Here is a 20,802-nt window from a genome sequence, read left to right as displayed (position 1 = left end):
GCTATAAGATGTTGCTTTGAACATGCATTTTTAAATATACAGTCCAATACGAATGCAGTGATATTTAAATTCTATAAATACCACACAAATATGCATTGTTAATTGTCAGAAGAATACTTCATCATATATTACAATCTACAAGGGTGTTGAGAGTTCTTAAATAATGAAATATGTCAGAATGCCTCATTCTGTGGCTTTCTGTTGCTTATTGCAAACATTAACAAATAGCTTTTCACAGGTGTCAGTATCAACATTTGGTAACCCCTAAGCATGCTTGACACCGGTTTCTACTTTGTGTTCGGAAGACTAGTAAGTCTACCCCTGAATTAGGTATCAGAACTCTTCTTCCGCGCTGTGTGCCACTGGGGTGTATCCAGCATTAGTTATGATAATGTCAGTGGTGACAAAGCAGAAGTTATGGAACCTATTTCACTGAAGCTGATGGCAAGTTGGACTTTTTCTTGACCGCTTTGATTTGGGGCCTCACGGGAAGTGTTGTTCTTTTGTGTCCTGCCCCTCCCCCCATAGCTCAATGCCATACACATACTCAGAGGTATCCCTTCAACTCTAAACCTATACTCATTTGTCCACGTATGGTGGCCAGCATGAGACAAAGTATGGATCCTGTTTCACCTCAGAGCAGCATGTTTAGTGGCTGGTAAAGTTGTGACAGTACTTGAAACGATCATGCCAGTTGTATCAAGTGCAGGCCTGACAATAGTCAAGCTATTTACATCGGATCCCTAGGTATTCCTGCCATTTTCCCAGTATTACCATAAAGTACCCAAATGTTCTCTCTCTTTGGCCACCATTGAAGTCATATTGATAGATACCCACACCATCTGCAACGTAGCACATGCATATGCCTCATTGCTCAAACCATTTACCAGTTATTGCCTTCAGATGATCAAGTACTCACAATGTGAACCAATATTGGCATTATGACACTAGTTAATCATGACATTTGCCAGCTATTGGGCTAATACGCACAGAAATTCTCACAAGGTGTCAGATATTGGTTATGTTCAAGTACCCGTAGCCTCCACTACCCATTGAAATGATTGCCCAGGTACTCTCATTGTTTGTATGCTTTTTTGTGCTATATGCCCATGTGCACATACCACATTCTATCCTTCCACCATGCTCCTACGTACTACCATTACTTGTCACATATTACCATAGGATAATGACATGCCAGAGGTTGTGATTGAGCAGGTGGCACTCAAACCACATTCCAGGTGTTCCCTTCAAATGCCCAGCTGCTCCCATGTTCGAGTTATTGCTATCATGTTCCCACAGGGTGGAAGTGGAATGCAGACTCCCTGCTCTCTCTTGCCTAAGCCCAATGGCCTGCTTAATTGATCCCTCTGTGTTCTTGCAGAGTAGTGGATGCCCAAGTCGGGGTTACCTGAGAAAGCAGCAATGTTGCACTAATCTTATTTACACATTTATTCTGAAAGTGGTGACTGGAAAGTACTGTGGATTCTCCTCTATCTTCCACCTCCATGTTCCCAGACACTGTTGTTGAAAAGTCAAAAACCCTCAGGTTTGAGGTCACACTCTGGTACCAATATGGATCTTCCTAGAGGAGCAGGACATCAGGAGAGCAGGACACAGACCTGTTTGTTTCTCTTTTCTGTCTTTCCCCTTCTCTGAGATCTTTCTTTCTTCCCATATCAAATGTCCTTTTGTAGATTGTGGTTGCAGGAATAAAGCCCATTGACCACAGAATCCTTAGACCAAACAGCATTCTACTTTTGACTGCCTCTATATAGAGGGGGGGGTTAGATAGTCTTCTCTTTTCATGGTTCTTCTTAGGCTCACCCTGCCTGGCTACAATAATGAATAGATGGACACGAAGGCAAGCTGCTCTGTATATAAATTATTAGAAAATCCCACTGTTTGTTTTAGTCTTCATTTCCTGCAGGTAGAAGATTAAAAGAAAACAAAACTAAAATGCACCATTCATGCCATTCAACCTACCCAGAAGTATAAAAATTAAAGATTACTACCAAAAAGAGTGGAAAGAAATGCTCAAATATAAAATCAGTACACCTCATTCATTCATTCATTCATTCATTCATTCATTCATTCATTCATTAAGAATTATGGTAAATGTGCCACAAGGATAACAAAGGAAGCACACCATGTGTTCTACACCAGTGCACAATTTGCTTTAACCACACACTAACACAAAATTATTAAAGCAACCATATCACAACTCCTCTATGCGGACAACGCCATCATCATTGACCAAACTCAAATCGGTCTACAACGTAAACTAACTAATCTGGCGAGATACACGAAAGATAACCTGGAAATCAACATAACAAAAACCAAAATACTGGTCTTGGGCAAAACAACGCAGAAGTCGGCTAGACCGCCTAAGTGGTTTCTCGACAAAACACAAATTGAAGTTGTCAGTCATTTCAAATACCTAGGAGTGACCATCGAAGGGTCTGCCAGAGAAAAAGCGATGCAAGAGTAGCTATGGGACAAGGTGAAGCGATTAACAGCACAAACAAGTTGACAATAAATTTGGCAAATTCTTGCTTTTGCCATCTATCAACTTTTATTAAGCGAAGGTCGTCCCGTCAATTATCCATGGAATGGAAGCAACACTAAACATGCCACGTGCGATATGGAAGAAGCTATAAGGCAATGTCTGGAAAGCTGTATTGGGCCTACCGAAGTCCACATCAATGCCTGCAATTAGACAAGAATTAGGCCTGGTCTCTTTGGCATCTTTGCTGGAGCAAAGCACAATGAGACTAATCAGAAAAATCCTTGTGGCAGATACTCTCCCAATCTACAACATCATCGCAGAAGAAATCGCGAGCGGAACATACAAGGCACTCAATAACTGGGTGACAAGACAACAAGAAATTCTGAGCGAAATAGCATGTTCAGAAGAAGATCTGAAACACAACCCAGAAAGTGTGAAACGGAAAATGGAATTTATGGACTGGATCACCACTACTGACAAAGTAAATGCAAACTATTGACTCATCTCCCACCCACTTTTAACAAAGTCAAAATGCCTCAGAATTACTGCATGAAATTTCCAAACAAACGAATGCGGGGCATGTTTATGAAAGCGAGACTCAACTTGTTGATGACTCATGAAATCCTGGCGATTCGATCCCCGTCGACAGACAACAGTTGCCGCCTCTGCAAAAATAGAGACCAAGTGGAAACACTGAAACATTTAGTGTTTGCATGCCCAAAGAAACAACAAAACAGAGACGTATATCTCCAGTCTCGCCTGCAAGGTGCGGTAACGCTAGCCGAAGACGCGTTATGGAACAGGTTAATTTCAGAAGCGACAACTAGATGGACACTGACAATGGTGAAACTAATAGAATTAGCCTTCAAAATGATTAATCAACTGATGGCAGAGGTGACCGCAATCCCAGGTGCTCCGGAGGGGGAAGGTACTCATACTTAGAGGGCCACCATAGGTCTGACGAACTCCGACCAACACACGCCAGTCGAAGAACGAGACAAGTCTGTCGGCAAAATTGATGCTCTTCTGGGATCTCCATTCCTCCTGCGGGGGCCACCACCACCCCAAAACTTCAAGATGCTCGAAGCCCATGAAGAACTGTTACGCTCACCTGGTATCCACAGGGACGCCACCCAGCTGGGTTACTCGCTGGTATGCTTCTCAGCTTTGCCCTGATGTGGTCTGCGGGGATGGTTTTGCCTGAAAATACAGGAGGACTGTGTTCAAGACTGACCGACTGGGGTAAGTATCCTCCCTCCACCCCTGTATGCTTTCAATCCCTCTGGCGCCCTCTCCTCCCCTTGTGGTAGAATTAGGCGTGCTCTCCATCCTGCCTTCTTTGCAGGGGCGCGTTGTCTTTCATGGGCGAGTGCGGTCCAGTTACTTCACTGACGCCGGCCCGTTTGATATTGTTCAGGTAGGTCTTATTGCTGTTCTTTAGTTTTGTTGCTATCCTGCATGCCTTTCTTTGTTTAAAATGTCTCTTTTTTCTCCCTTAGGTATGCAGAGCTTCAGCGCGGCGGACTGGCTGGGTTGAGCCCCGAGGGTAAATGATGGCACATTAAGAGCGCTATGATGCGGTAAGTAAGCGCTATGCGCAGCGCTGTGAAATCTTGCCTTTGCTAACCTATGTTTTCCTTCCTTGTAGGTCGCAGTGTTCTTCAGCGCGAGTGGAATGTCTGGAGTGGTGCCAGCCTAGAGGCGATCAGCCAGGTAAGCCTTTAGAGCAGTTCGTAATTTGTAAATTTCTCTACAGCTTTCTTTAATGTTGCCTCTATCTTCCTCTTTCAGGTCGTTCTGTCTGGGAGGCATGCAGATTCGAGGAAGTTGTTCTCAGTAGCTGCAAGTGTTTAAAGATGAAGAGTGCAGGTAAAATACTACTGCTAATGATGTTCCTTTTGTCTCCTTGCAGGTTCTGCTTCTCCGAGGTTCGAGGGAATAGCTGGACACGGTGAGCGTCACGTTGCAAGCTGCAAAGTAACACGAAGCATGTTCTGCAGTCAGGGTGTGGTTTATATAGCCCAGGTAAAGTAGTACCAGGGAAAGTAGTTCCTGGCCTGCCACACCCAAAACACTAGACCGCATAGCTTGGTTCTTAAGAACCAAGCTATGTGGATGCCTCCATGTTGGCTGACAATACAATAAAGTAGTTCCCATCCAGGACTGGCCCCATGAGGGCTTTTGAAGAGGATGCCAGGCCCTAGAGGCCCATGTCCTGACTCCACCTGGCCAATGGTTTTGCCAGAGGGGGTTCTGGGCGAGGGTCATGACAAGAACACAAAGAATACAAAGAACACAAAGAAAACAAAGAACACAAAGAACTTAAAGAACACAAGATATACTGAGACATTCTCAGATCGAAGATGCTTGTAAAAATCAAAAACATCTTTTTTTAAGTAATAAAAAAAAATGTTCTATTGACTAGCATGCACAATCGTTGGGGTACTGAACATGAGGTCCTTCCTTGCATTGCCAATGTCAGCCCAGAAAACTGCATCACAGTATACTAACATCTACCTGCCTATCCCATCAAACCACAGAGATTGAACATCTCATATAGTGTTATTGTATGCAGTACACACAAGATTAAAATATAAGTTGCCCTATAAAATTACCAAACCAAATCACTGTAAATAGGGTGGATGTCTGCTGAAGCTCATTAATAATAGCCAGAACACACTTACCATATTTGAGGACTAGAGTTCTCATTGATTCATTTAGAAGAAAGGGTGTTGTTTTGTTGCAAACAGACTAGGCCAGCACTGGAAGTGATGTGTGCCCCATGCATTCAGTGAGCAGCTTACCATTTTTTCTGGTATGTTTAGGTTTAAATCCATCATTTCAAAACTACAATTACCACACTCAGTGCTTGTGTCAGCTAACACAGAGCCCTCATCTCCTGTCTGGCCATCATAAGATCTAGGGTGGCTGCAGGCTGTAGGTCCCCCAGGTACCCCACCACTGCTACCATGACTTGTGCTCAGAACCTTCACCCTCTGGGAGGCGACTGCTGCCTGAAAGGTAAGCCCTGCTGGGCTTCACTGGCCTGAATCGAAGCCCTGTTACTCTTTTAAAATGGCTGCTGCCATTGCTATCTTCTTCCTGCATCGGACCTGTTCACTCTCAGAGCAAGCCCCACTTGTTGCGAATTGGCTGCATGCTGCAACTTCTGCCCCAATCCTGGGGGGTCAGCAGGCATAGTTGGGTCCCCTCCTAAGGCCCACACACAAGGAACTCATCTTCTGTCTGGCCTGTCCGGTATTAGCCAGTGTGCCGTCCATCCCCCTATCCATGCACCGATCCTCACACTTAACCATATGTGCAAACAATATCGCTGCTTTACTAAGCCATGTCTCCAGTGGATGACCAATGCACTACCCAGAACTAGCTTTGCAGGTAATTGTGGCTGCCGGCAATTGCACTCAGCCCGCTCACCCTGCAAATCTCTGAATTTCTGCCCTAAGAAACTATTTCAGCCCTTCCATGAGGCCCCCCCTCTAAAGGCCTACAACTGTGTAAGCATGCCTAGTGCGGATGTAGTGTTAACTCTACCACCATACTCACAGGTGTATGTTTGCATGGCTCATGAACTTGTACACCTGCCTCCATTTGAACTATCCCACTTGCTTAAAGTTGACCTAGCTGATAGCTCCTGTTCCCCTTTCTACCATCAGTGTCTTTACATCCTTCAGTATCTAACAATTTTCTAGTGCACAATGTTGTATTTACAACGTAGCTCCTGCACCATGAGGTGAGGCTTTGCCAGAGTGTGCACCCATATGAATGCTGCTTTTTTGCTTACCTGTACAGATGACGTAGCCCCCACACCACGAGGTGAGGTTTTGCCAGAGTCTTCACTCACACAAATGTTGCCCGTTATGCTTACCCATATTTGTACACCTGTTATAGCCCCCACACCAAGAAGTGAGGCTTTGCCAGATTGTGTACCCATATGAATGCCGCTTGTTTGCTTACCTGCACCTGTACAGATGATGTAACCCTGCACTATGAGGTGAGGCTTTGCCAGAGTGTGAACCCATACAAATGTTTCCTGTTATACTTACCTGTATTTGTACACCTGATGTAGCCCCCTGCACCGTGGGGAGAGGCTTTGCCAGACTGTGCACCCATATGAATGTTGCTTTTTTGCTTACCTGCACCTGTACAGATGATGTAACCCCCACACCATGAGCTGAGGCTTTGTCAGATTGTGCACCCATGTGAATGGTGCTTTTTTGCTTACCTGCACCTGTACAGATGATGTAGCCCCCCGCACTATGTGGTGGGACTTTGCAAGAGTGTGCGCCCGTACGAATGTTGCCTGTTATACTTACATTTATTTGTACACCTGAGGTAGCCCCCTGCCTCGTACCCGTGCGGTAAGGCTTTGTCAGACTGTGAACCCATATCAATGTTGCTTTTTTGCTTATCTGCACCTGTAAACCTGATGTAGCCCCCACACCATGAGCTGAGGCTTTGTCAGACTTTGCACCCATACGAATGTTGCTTTTTCCATACCTGCACCGTTATACCTGATGTATTCCCGGACACAGGGTGAGGCTTTACTGGAGTATGCATTCATGATCAGCCCTTATGTTGTAACCTTCATTCTCGGTCCTACACACTGTGGACTGACTGTACTACTTCACTTACTGTAACTAGCACCTAGATGCCTCAGGGCTTTGTGCGCTGCTATAAATGTAAAAACAAAAAAATAAATACAAAATAAATAAAATAATCAGGTTCAGAGCTGGATGCATCTGCTGCCATCATCCTTGCCAAATTGCTCCCTACCACATTCCTTGTCTCCCAGTCCTGCCCTTATTCCTCCCCCTACCAACTTCTTGCCAGCCCCCACATACCTGAAACTCTCCCAGTTGCAACACCCCCATGCTGTGCATCACCCTATTGCATCTCAGCTCACCGCCTGCCAATGGCATTCATGGAAGCCCTTTTTTTCCCATGGCAGCTATGCTAGGAGAGGATGTAATTGTTAAGAACAATGGTTTGCATGCTCACAGAGACTCCTTGATCCTAAAAATAGATTGATTTTAGCAGACTGCAGGTTTATCGCTCTGTGATCTTATCTATGTGGTAATGGCAACAGGGCCTGACATTAAGACCTTCTCTTAACATGGGCTTGTAACATGGCCCTTGGGACAATACCACCTGATTCAGCCACAAGAACGGGCCATTATTGCTATGTTAAAACAGAGACCAGGTTAAAGAGGAGTGGATGAACCACAATAATCTTACATGGGGCAACACAAGATATTAAGGATTAATATATTCCAGGTTTTCATGCAGTCGATTGATAGACACTCAGCGAAAGATCTTATGAAATTATGTTAGGTTATGTTATGTTTTGTTAAGTTAAATGAATGTATTGAGCGCACATACGCCCAAAGGCATCTGGCGCTGGTTGCGTGGAGGAATTGCCATATTTCTATTGAAAGCTAAAATAAAAGAGTTTTCAGCAGCTGGCGGAAGGTAAAATGGTCAAATGTCCCATGTAGGGAGAGAGGCAAGTCATTCCAGGCTTTAGCGGCAGCCACAGAGAAAGAGCGCCCACCTGTCCCTAAGAGCCTGAGATCCGAGGGACCGCCACCAGAAGAGCAGATCGAGAGTGCAAAGCACGCTTGGGAGCAAACGGCACAGATTTCTCCTGCAGATATTTTGCCCCCAGGCCATGGAAGGCACGATGTACGATGCACATGGTCTGAAAGAGAATCCGATTTTTAATGGGGAGCCAATGCATTTGCCGTAGCAAGGGGGACATGTGGGCTCCAAATGAGGGGCGAAAAATAGATCTGGCAGCAGCGTTTTGGAGTAACTGGAGCCGATTTAACAAGTTGCAAGGTTGTGCAAAATAGAGTGAACTGCAGTAATTAAGCCCACTCAACCAGCGCCGCCACCACCGGACCCTGACACTCTGCTGGAATAAAGGGGAGGACCTTCCAAAGAATTAGAGAGCTTAAAATTCCCAGATTTACACACTGCTGCAACCTGCTCGTCCATGGCAAGGGATGCAGAGATTTTAACCTCCAGGCTCTTGACTGATGAGGTAGGCACTGGGAGAAGGCCAAAAGAAGTAGGCCAGAACGCTGCAGCCCAGAAGCAGAGAGGGGAAGAGGTCCCAACGACCAGCACCTCAGTTTTACTGCCATTTAGCTATAACCAATTGCTTCTCATCCAAGACCCCAGATCCTCAAGACACTTTCTAAGCCTGATCGCTTAGAAAGTGACATTATAGACATTATAGTTTGCTTTATACCCTGTTGCTTAAAGCAACCCACTTAATAATATCATTCAACAATATTTTCATCTGTTTTCCATCAAGTTTAAGGCAGCAGGGTCAACACAAAAAGCAGTAAGATTGTACAGTTGAATGTGAGCCTCGCTACACTTGCTCTACTCCTCAGGTGTATCTGGAAAAAAACAGCATTTTGAGATTTTATCAGCAGTAAAATAAGGGTAGACATTGAACAATTGGTTGAATATTCCAAAAAAATTAGCTATTCCTTTTTTCAGAACTATACAGGGTGTGACGAATCACAGGAAATCATCCCTTCCCCTAAGGGGGAGCCCACCCTGTGGGGCTAATGCCCTCCCTAGTGGTTGAGGCACGTGGGACAGGGCCCTCAGTGAGAGAGACTCACCCTTTGGGGACAAAGACTCTCGTTCCTGTGAGGAACTCCCTAAGAAACCTTCAAACAGTACCTCTTTAAACATCTCCAGTAAAGAAATGTATGAAGAACATACACATGTATTATTGCCATCAGGAAACTGGTTACTCCTTTAAAAGAAACATCACCATTTACTGGGACGAGGAGGAGTACTTGTGGAAGAGGAGAAAAGGCAAAATAAACAGAGAAAGGAATATGAGACTGTGGCCAGGGAAGTCCCATGGCTATGTAATAAAATAGTGGGGAGGAGCATGGAGAATGAGAGTGAAAGCCATCGTGTTACAAATTGGCTCATTATCTTACACGGAGATGAGGCTGGACTCACAGCGTCCTGTGGCCGAGAGAAAGCAAATTGCAGAAGTTGGCTACTATCATCAGGACAACCGTGAGAGCAAGATAGAAAGAGAGGGAACCGAGTGGGGATGTGACCACAACCGAGCTGTGGTGGACCTGAGGTACATCGAACAACGCTGATACCACGTCACTATTGCAAACATGGAACCTTCCGGCAGATGAGATGTCGAAGAACCCATTTGTGCAGCAACACAAAGAAAAAGCAGCAGTAGAATCACAAGAGGCCAACCTGATAACCAGAGAGAAGATCTCACCTGAATAATAAACCCAGTGACATCATCCTTGGACACTGCAGGTAACAGGAAAAATGGGAGACCTGGGAGGGGGACAGAGAATCATTACTGACCAGTCAAGATAAAGCATTGACATTTAAAGAAGTGAATAAGAATCATTATTGGAGTACACATACTCCTCCCAATCAAAATAAAGTATTTTTATTTGTATTTTATTGTGTATTTGTAAGGCGTTTATACATCAAGTAAATTGTGTTTCAAAGCACCTACAGGGCAACAGGGAGGGAACATGGGAGTGAAAATCAATATAACAATATGAGATAGATGCAGACCTACTAGGGCCTAGGGCATGTGAGGATTCCGTATGTGCATGTGCAGAGAGATAGAGAAGGGAAGAAGGAATGGTGGGTAAGTGTTAGATGAGCAAGAGGGAAGTTTTAGGGGTGAGCAGCTGTAGGTGCCCTGGGGAGTGGTCAGCTGCCAATAAATAGGTAAGTGCAGGCATGTGGTGGCATATGCCACTGGGTGCCAATGCAAGTGCTGGGAGCAGGCAGAGGCTGAAGGCGAATGGGGGTGGGAGGTCATGGCCCATGAGAACACATAAGGGTCCTGGTCACCAATGTCAACAACTGTGTGATTTAGCAGAGGAGGCAGATAGGGAAGGATGAGGTCAAACAGAATGTCTTGAGGAGCTTCTGTAGTTTGAGGAGATCCAGCTTAAGATGAAGAGAGGGAGAGGCTGTTCCATAGGGGGGAGCCCGCTGAGGAAAGAGATCGGCCACCAGCTCGCTGTTAAACAAAGTGCTTGACACACAGAGAGTTGGTGTCGGAGGAGCGTAAAGATCTGAAGGGAGATTAGCTAGTGAGAGCAAGTTGCAGATTTACATTTAAAGAAGGGAATGAGAATCATTATTGGGTTATTCATTCTCATCCCACTCTAGGTGAAAACCTTTGCACACTACAAAATAACAGAGGGAACAAGCCTCAAGAATAGGCGTGTTCATAAAGGAATATAAAGAAGAGAGATATAATACAAAAGAAAAGCCTTTAGATAAGGCTGAAACAGAGAATAAAGGCAAAGGCCAAAGAGAGGCAAGAGACTGGGAATTATATACCAGAGACCAGAGAAACAAATGAGAGAGCCCTAATTCTTGGATAACGTTACCTTGAGAAAAGAGAAGGATATCTATAGGTAAACTAAGTCAAGAAAAGAACAAGAAAGATCAGAGAACAGACCCCAAATAAAGAAGAATCAGAATGTGAATAATTATGTAACTGAACTGTATGAATTGATCAAAACAGTCCCCAGGAACTGCTTGAGGGTAGTTTACTGAACTGAACTTTGTGGAAAATAAGTCTTCAGGAGAAGGGAGTAATTCTCCTGTTTTTGGTTATTATAATAGTGTTAGGGATAGGACAGGTTAGTTTGGAGGGTGGACAGATTATGTTTGGACTCTCACCGATGACTGACAAGCACCTTGATTAGTTTTGTTAGGATGAGAAACCCCATAGTATAAGGAAAGATAGGCATATAGTCTTTTGATTAAAAAAAGTAGAGTGAGACAAATATTCAAGAGTTTGCGTCCTTCTTCTAACCTGCCACAAGGGGTAACCCATGTTGCATTGGCACACCAACATTGAAAACGAAATATCTTAGTGAATGTCTTTCTGTATTAAATTATATTTCATGAAAGGTCTGCATAACAATGCACAATACTCTACCACAAGGATATCATTCTTCAGAGTCCTTTAATTCAATTGCCAAAGCACCAGACGTCTTTCAAACCTTTTATTATTTGGGTGTAGGAATGAAGAGTGAAGCCCATGATGCCCTGACAATAGCCAGTGAAATAGACGATGATGCATTGGATTTCATGTACACACTCAATAACACATGCCCTGATTCCCAGGAAATAATGTATATTTGTTCAAACACTGGTGACCTAATTCAGTTAAACGAGGAAAATGACAAATAATGTATAACAAACAATGTAATGAACAAGTCGATACACAATGGAGATGTGTATAGAGCGAATATACTCGAACTGTCGAAATCACCAATTATGTTTGACAAATCTGCTAATCATCCCCAAGCAATTCATTATCCTTATAGCGCCGACTCCCCTGCGCTCTTGATTTAATGAATTGGCTGATGAATGTCATTATTTTATTCGAGATCAATACCCCAATGGATTCTCCTTCTCTGAAGCCCCCGCTCTGAACAGCACACTAAGTGCCATAAACACTGCCCTTCTAACTGTAGCTAGATTGTATGAAATCCTTTAACAGAAAAGGAACAAACAAACAGTGCTGTTGACACAAATATTGAAAGAGACTAAAATTACTTGCTCCCCCTGTAAACTAGAAAATCAATCACCATCTCCCGCTGTGATATAGGAGGAGAGGATGGTGCCCCCAGACCGCCAGGAAAATAAGGAAAGACCTGAAACACATTCATATGCCAAAGAAGGCCCCAACAAATCACCTGCCTCAAAAAACAATCCACCTCTAGGCACTATCCCTGTGCTCGTACAATTCTTGGGAGCCAGTGAAAGTCAATCAGACAACGGCAAATCCGCTGAGATCACTGCAGATCATGCAAAAATTACAAATTGTAATGTTCACAAGAGAGAAGGTGTCAATGTTACAGACCCACCTTCAATGAAATCATGCAGTTCATTTAACATGTTCACCAATTCTACAATTACGCAATCTAGAATCAAGAGACCTTCTCCAACCGAAGAGAAGAGAAAAACAATGCAGTTTAAAAAGTTACACATAGGTAAATCAAGATCTAAAACAAGGCAATTCATTAAAATTCTATCCACCCCAATGAAGACAAAGGCCATGGTGCAGGTAATGAACACCAAAATTCTAAATAAAAAAAAAATCCTGCTGGTCCAAAACCAGTGAGCTACAAACCATCTGAATGACTTGGTGGATCTAGCATCCATCACAGAGCCTTCCAAGTCCATTAAAGTGCACACTAACACGGTGCAATAAATACATATGGACACTGTTGATAAAAACCAAATCAGCATGTCTAACCATGCAAGAATTGCGAGAAGAGATAAGAACTTCAATTGCACTCTATATCTCACAACCCCAGGGCACCACTCAAAGCATGTGCAATAAGCAGTTAACGCCAGCAGAAATCCCAAATCTTGCCTCGCTTCTAAAGGGGCCCTCTTTCACCCACAAAGGGCCATATATAGTCCTGTCTTTATCAGACCGATCCAAGAACAGAAAACCCATGAATGACAACATGCAGCCTCCTGCTCTTATCCAAACAGTGGGAACAACCACCACAGCTATAGGCAATAGCTGGCAACAATATAAAAACCATCACGATTACTGTTGAAATGCAGAGATCATCCCTTTACAAAGCACAATCTCAATCGAGCAATCATTTTAAACATTTGCTCAGAGGTCCCAGCCCTAGAAGACCTGTTTTCTTCAGATATCGATGTATTCAAAATTATAGACCACGGGGACCTGACGGAAGCACGACTCTACATTCAATCAGGAGTGATACTAAACACACTGTTGCAAGCTAGAGCCACTTTATACAACCTTAGCGGCATCCTGCTCATAAAGCTCTTATGTATATGAGCTCTATTTTGCCCACTGTACTGTTGTAACCTGCACTTTATGCTGTAATAGTTGTACCAGCCAATTTTTGTAACATGTGTACCTTGTAAGCAATACTTTTTATGTTGTAACATTTACACTGCAAGAAATGCACCCAGATGCCTCTGGGACAGGCACGCAATACAAATAAATAAACTAAAATAAACTAGGTTTCACATTGAATCAAGATATTGTACAAAACAGGGAGACTGAATCTGCGCAAGCAACCTCCAAGCCGAGAATCTATGATTACTCGGTAATGGATCAACAGGATGTACTTTATAATTCAATGTCTAACGAAAACTGGCAAAATCAGGCACATGAGAGAAGACCATAACAATCCTTGTCTAGCGAAAATGTGAGTCTAATCTCATGGAACACGAGAGGTCACAGGGACTTCATAAATTCAAAATGTGAAGACCTGAACAACTATTACAATATCGTATTCCAAGAAACATGGCACACAGTTGATCCGTATGGGACCTACACTATATACTGACAGTACCGACCCTAAGTAAGACAAGTGGGTGACCAATGGCAGGGTTGCTAACAGCCATCAGAAAATCTAAAAATGTTAAACGTTAAGGTTATTCAGATAGTTAAATTACAGAAGGACTCTCATACAATTGTCACCATTAACATTTATTGGGGAAAACAACACCTATCATCAGAATGTCTTTAGAATATTTAAACTCCATCCTTGATAACTTACTGCTAGATACTACCATTAACCACACACTCATCATGGGAGATTTGAAGCTCCACTTGTTGTCTCAAGATGAAACCAAAATCACAGTTGACGAACTGCAGTGGAACGCCTTGATGACTGAAAGGAATTATGTCATGTTGAATGGTTCTATTCTGGAAGATACACCCCTCCCCCTCAAACCACGTAGCACAGAGGCTGTCAACATGCTATTTTAGACTACATTTTCACCGAAACACAGTTTTTGAACATAGCTACCTCTTTTGTCATAAAGGTGTATGATTTAAGCAATCACAATCAGTTATTCCTTACATGGATTTGGCCTTCTAAAGAAAAGGCTAATCTGATAAATAATCACGCGGCCAACATCCTGCTAAATAATGCAGGAAATCGCATAAGATGGACAAAAGCTAAATTAGCACAATGTGAACACCTTCTTATAAATACTCTCCAGGGACCAAATTTATATGAGCCAGGATGTTATGTGAGGTCAATGCAAATGTTCATGCAGGGCAAGTCCACTGATCAACAGTGCAGACATGGGCATATCCATGCTTTTGATTCTGAATTAAAAGAAAAGAAAGCGCAGTTAAGACAAAATATACGACATTTGAAACACGAGTTACCATCATTGAGAACAAGTCACTATACAAAAATTGGTTACGGGGGAGAAGGGCAATTCGCTACCAAAAAGATGGGGAACATATGATGGATCAAATTATATCCATATCCTCAGGTGGTATATGGACCCTCCTAAATGAAGTATTACATAAAACCCAGATCTCTGCCAAAATAAATCCCATAACACAAGAAGCATGGAGTGCTTATTATAGCACTGTTAATCAGACACTCTTCACTGATATGGAAGTTGAACTAACAGCATAAATCTCGATCATAGATTTCCATTTGATGGAGATGATATATTACACTGTATATCGACCCCCCCATGGTTGGGAAATTGCAATTGCTCTAGGGCAATAGGTAAACATTGATTAGGCATTACTGGTTTCTCTGTGCTGTTTTGCCTCCAAACCAAGTCGGTGGGTGAGAGTGAGCTAACCCTCTGTATCCATAAATCCATCTCTTCCTGGGGAACATCCCTCTGTAAGTCAAATATCTGTACAATCGGTATGGAGTTGCAGGGCTGTACTCTTTTCTATTCAGTGCGTCTTTTTTCCCATGCAACCATCACTGTTCCCCTCCTTTCTGTGGCTGGGTATAATCTAGCTGTCCCTTCATTTAGATAGGGTGCTTCCTTTGCTGCTCAGTCTGCCATGTCATTCCCTTGAGGAATCAGGTCTTGCCCCCCTTTGTGGGTGATGCACTTTATAATTGCCATTTTCACTGGCAACTTCAGTGCCTCTATCAGTTCCATTAGTAATTGTGTGTGCTGTACTGGGGACCCGTCGCTTCTCCTGAATCCCCTCCTTTCCCATCGTCCTAGTCCAGATTGTATAGTGGACATGCCATACTGTAGTATGCTGCTTGTATTGGTGCACAGATGCAAGTATGAGAATGTAGCCTAGTAGCCTAGAACCTACACTACATCAAGGTTCCAGTGGATTCATTTAGGACACACAGGATAGGAGAGAGACCAGTGAAGATGTATATACCTTGTGCTCCTACCCTCTTCCTATAGCTTACCCTGTAACCAAATAAAGTAACTTCCTTTTATACATACCTGCCTCCTGCCTGGTCCCTGCTACATGAAGAACCCCAAATACTACAGTGGTGATGAGGATGCTTTTAAATGAGGGTACACAGATGGCAGTGACGGCAGATGGCAGTTGGCAGTCCAGTGGTGAGATGGCGTCCAGTGGTGAAGGAGAAATTGTGAAAAGTGCCCAGAGAAATTAAGCTGGTGAGGCTAGCAGTGGAAAAGATGCCCTGAATTTGATGTGGCTTAAGCCCTGTTGGGAATGGGAAGACATATTCTCCCTTGCAGGCAGCCAGAAATGAAATAGAGACTCATGGCCAGTGAACGAAGTGACCCCAGTGGACTGATAAACCCAGGTATAAGTCCTGTCAGTGAGGCAGGCAGCTGAAAGCTGATGTGTGCTGCAAATTGAAAGAGCAAGCTTTCAAGGTACTGTAAAATAGTGACGGTGTAATGGCTGGAGTGACTGGACAGTTTAAATGCAGCTGTTTGCAGAGTTCTCCTCCTCATCCAAAGAATCCATGAAATGAATTTCGTTCGAGGAATGAGATGGGTGCAGAGACTGGCCTGCTGTGGGACTGGTCTGCTGTATGAAAGCGAGCACAGCATGACTGTTATTTGGTGCAGTGCGCAGCTCCGTGTTGTTCGGTAGCTGATATATAATGATGACGTAGAAGTTAACGGGTGGAGTGTTGGGAAAGTCTTGAATCTCTTTGTGCGAGTGTTTGGAGCTCGGCGTTGGTTCTTTGCAGTCTACGTGCATTGTGGAATTAGAAGAAAGGCCATGTGTACGTGATTTAATGTGATGACGTCTACAGGAAATGAATGCTTTCGTTCCACAAATTGAATGGAGCTGTTTCCCTGAGTTGATACTGTCTGCTAAATAATCAGCAAGCAAAGATGGTGCTGAATCTGCAGTGAATTGTATGTTTTTTTTCTTCAGGATTGTCTCAATAAGTCTGGATGCACAACAGGCAAATTGACAAGATGAACGAAGCATGACAGCCGATGTGTGATTAAATTATTCAGAACGTATAAGATGAACTATACTCCATCAACTATACTTCCTTCATGGGTTTATTTATGGGAAGTAACATGAAGTATCTTGTTGCGGCAGCACTCGTTAGAGACCAGTACGATGGCAAAGTGAAAGTTGCAACTACACGTGGAAAGACTTATGAACGGCACTGTAGTAAATTGACTTAAGATGTGAAGCATAGAAACATAGAGGTCTACATGTAATTTAAGGACTTGTGGCAATGCCTTGTATTTAATGCAGTATGATGTAGTATGATGTCGTTTAAAGCAAATGTTATGCATGTGGTATCAAAAAAAGAAATGCACTAGGTTATTAGGATAGGTTTGTGAAGGAAATCCTGCATTACTCGTTTAGTGAAGTGCAATTATTCATGAGGTTTTAGGAAATTATTATAGTTTTTTAAATATGCATGTAATGCATATGTATTATTAGAATGTGCAAGATTAAACTGCAGTACATGGGTAGTGCGAGATGTTAGTGGGTTATGTGTCTGGCCTGGCTGTGAAGTCTCAGAATTAATGCAGGCTGTTTGAGAAAAGGTTCACATGATTTAAAGTGATAAAAAAATGTTTGCACTGTTGATATGTAGTTTTAACAGGTTTGAGGATTTTTTAGGATTTTGGGATTTTTTTGCACTTTTGAAGTTTTTTAGGTTATACAATGAAATATGTAATACATTGTTTATGTTATTGGTTAAGTAGATTTAACCAATTTGAGGATTTTCAGGATGTGGATTTATATATTTTTATGGACTGAGGGAATATTGTTTTAAAAGTAATAAGTGAAATTTACATGTGATATGAAGGATATGAAATTAATTGCATTACGCTAGAAGTATATTTAAGGTTTTATGTACAAATGTGACAAAAAAAGTTGGGTGATGAAGCACATACATGCATGTGTGATGTGAAATGTGGTTGACATGTTATTGGTGCAAACCCCTCATTAAATGAAGTGTATGAGTGTGGTACAGTAAATTTTGGTGTATCAATATGAGTTATTTGAGTTTTAGTGAAATGCATATGCAAATGTAGTAAGAGAGGTCGCGCCCGGTTTGAGAGTATAGAAGTGCCATAGTGTTGAGAGCATAAATGATGCTAGTTAGTGAATCCGTATGAGTGGATTGTGTGTTCAGTGAAATTAATGTGAATTGTTAGTGTAGAGCACATGTTGTTGCGTTTGGTGATGAAATGTCAGGGATCCATAATTTGAGAGTGAAATAAAATAATATGAGTTTTTGCGCATATAGTTTTCAGATGTATTTTAGCTTGAAAGATCTGTACACATGATGGGTTGTTTGGCCAACTTCCTGCCTAGTGTTCTTTGCATGTGCTGTGCCTATGCAGTTACGCTGTTTTATGTGATCTTTATGTAGTTTGTATCTTTTCTTGATTTTCTTACTTTTACATGTTTCTTGGGGTAGTTGAGCATTAGAGTGATTATGCTATCTGCAGGTTCTTTGTTGTGAGAATGAGAGGTGGTATGTATGGTTTTGTTATGTATTGCTATGGGTACAGTTTGTTAGTGTGTGTATCTGGTTGGTTGCGTGCATTAGTGCTGCGGGTGTGGCAGACCCGAGACCGTGTGTGGCAGACATGGTAGAAGGTGTGTACGCTTCGAAGGTGATGGAATGTGGTTTGTATGTGGTGTGTGCTCGTAAGTGGCAGTTAGGAGATCCAGTAGTGGCAGTTCTGGATATATGGTTGGTTGGTGATTTTTTGATGGCTGGGGAACGTTAGTTACGCAAATGTAGATGTACGCCTAGAGAGTTGTGAAAGTGGTTAGTAATTGTGAGAGTGATTAATGTTTGTTTGGTGGTTTGATATGAGTTCCTGTTTCAGTGCTTGTTGTTGTGTGTGTCTGTTATAAAGAGAGGGGATGTTCCCTATATGCCCCTCCTTCTTGCTTAATGCATTAATCATGGCCACCAATTCTGCTGCCTGTCCTGAATAGTGCAATGGCAATCTTACTTTTGGCCACCTGCGCTTCCATGAGTGCCTGTAGTAAAGGTTTTGTGTAAGTGTAATAGTTGAATATTCATGCCCTGCAACAATTGCATAAACCTAGTATTTCTTTCAACGTAAGGATTGTGTATTGCCTCTACTCTCTCTGGCGTTGTCTTGCAGCCTTCTGTGGATATATTTTTCCTCAGGTACACTATGGCCTGCTGACAGTATTGTATATTTTCCCTGTCCACTTTGTACCCCTTGTATGCTAGCAGTGTTGAGAGGTGGACTGAGTCTGCTTGGCACTGTTCCTCTGTTTCACTGCACACCAATATATGGTCAACGTATTGGATCACCATACTGGACATATGTAGGTTACTTAGATCCATTTGGATCACTCCATTAAAAATACTGGGTGATTCACAGTACACCTGTGGGAGCCTAGTATTTTTGAATATTGTTCCCGGATACGTAAAACACTGTGAGACATCTGGATTTGGGGTGCAGTGAGATCGAGAAAAAGGCATTCTTCAAGTCAATGACCGTGAAGTATTTTGCCTTGGTCGGATGTTACATAATATTGTGGCAGGGTCCCCCACAAGTGGGAACTTTGCTTTGAGGATATTGTTTAATGGGTGTAAATCATTTTTGAATCTTCAAGACCCCCTTTTGACTTTGTATCGGGTATATGGCAGTGTTGCATGGTAACGTTGATGTCTGTATTATGCCTTGCTGCCATAACGCGTGGAGGGTGGTGTAAACTCCTGCATTTGCCTCACGGGATAGTGGGTATTGTTTTGCTCGAGGCAGTAGAGCTTCCTCTTTCCATTTTATTTTTACTGCATTTGCTCCCTTTAGGACCCCTACAGCATGGGGCCCTGTGAGTCCCAATTTCTCTGGGACCTTATTCAAATCTTCTTTCGTGTACCTACTTTCCTTTTTCACTAGTTGCATGAGCTCCGGTACCAGCTTTTATCTCACCCTTATTGGACAGGGGATCTGTAGCTAGAACACCATTTCTCCTTCTTCTCCCCCCTCAGAGAAGAGCTGCTTGTCCATCACCCCTGTTATGGTCAGTGCTGGGTCTCTGCAGAGCACAGTACGCCATTCTGTGTCATCATCATCTGTCCCACTTAACAGCACCATGGGCCTAATTACGAGTCTGGTGGTAACCCTGTCAGTGCTAGCCGGACTCTTATGATTTTACTGGAGCCTGACCGGTGCCACTGGGAGATTACAACTCTAGCGGCCCGGGAAGTCAGGCTCCACGAAATATAAATCCCCATTCCCATAGAGTCCCATAGGATTCTATGGGAGTGGGGACACGGAAGCGCCGGCACTGTTGTTAACGATGCCGCCGCTTCTGGGAGGAGTCTGCCTACCCTGGCCACTCTGCCCAGCAGTGTCAGACCTGTCAGGCACAGCAGCCACAGCAGGCCAAAATGTAGTTTTCGGTTCCGGAAACAAGGGTGACGGTGAGCTTTTTGGCACCCTTGTTTCCGGACCGCAAAACTTATAATGCAGCCCCATGTCTTTGCAGATCACTACTTCATCAAGCTGTAATTCTGTGGTGGTGCCCTTTGCTCCCTCCTTCTGACACTGTGGTGGAAAGAGGAAATCTGATGCCAATATGAACACCTTTCCCTGTATTCCCAGTACCACAGCCCAACACTATCTGAACCCCATACATGAACAACCCTGGGTACACAGACTGCTCTCACTTCATGCTGTCTGTGTATGCTACCAGAAGGAGTGCTGCCACTCGGTTTTAGTACACACCCAGTTTGAAGCACACATCCCCTTTTCCGTGAATGATATTGTTGCATTCAGTTTGCTCAGTATATCTCTCTCACCTTATTGGAGTGTTTTTGAGTCCAGGAGGGGCGCCACTATATGCTGCGTCTCTATTGTTAGTGGGAAATCTTTTGTTATCGGAACCATGACGACAGCCCCAGAGAAGTCCTGCGTGTCCATTACTTTGTTTTACAACAGAAATCCACCCTCCTTTGTGCATGACTTGGTAGCCCCCGTCTATCAAAAATGAC

The sequence above is a fragment of the Ambystoma mexicanum genome, chromosome 4q (assembly GCF_040938575.1).
Source record: "Ambystoma mexicanum isolate Mex_15411 chromosome 4q, UKY_AmexF1_1, whole genome shotgun sequence".
NCBI lineage: Eukaryota > Metazoa > Chordata > Amphibia > Caudata > Ambystomatidae > Ambystoma > Ambystoma mexicanum.
The sequence above is the reverse complement of the archived record's forward strand: the minus strand, read 5'-3'. Positions refer to the sequence as shown.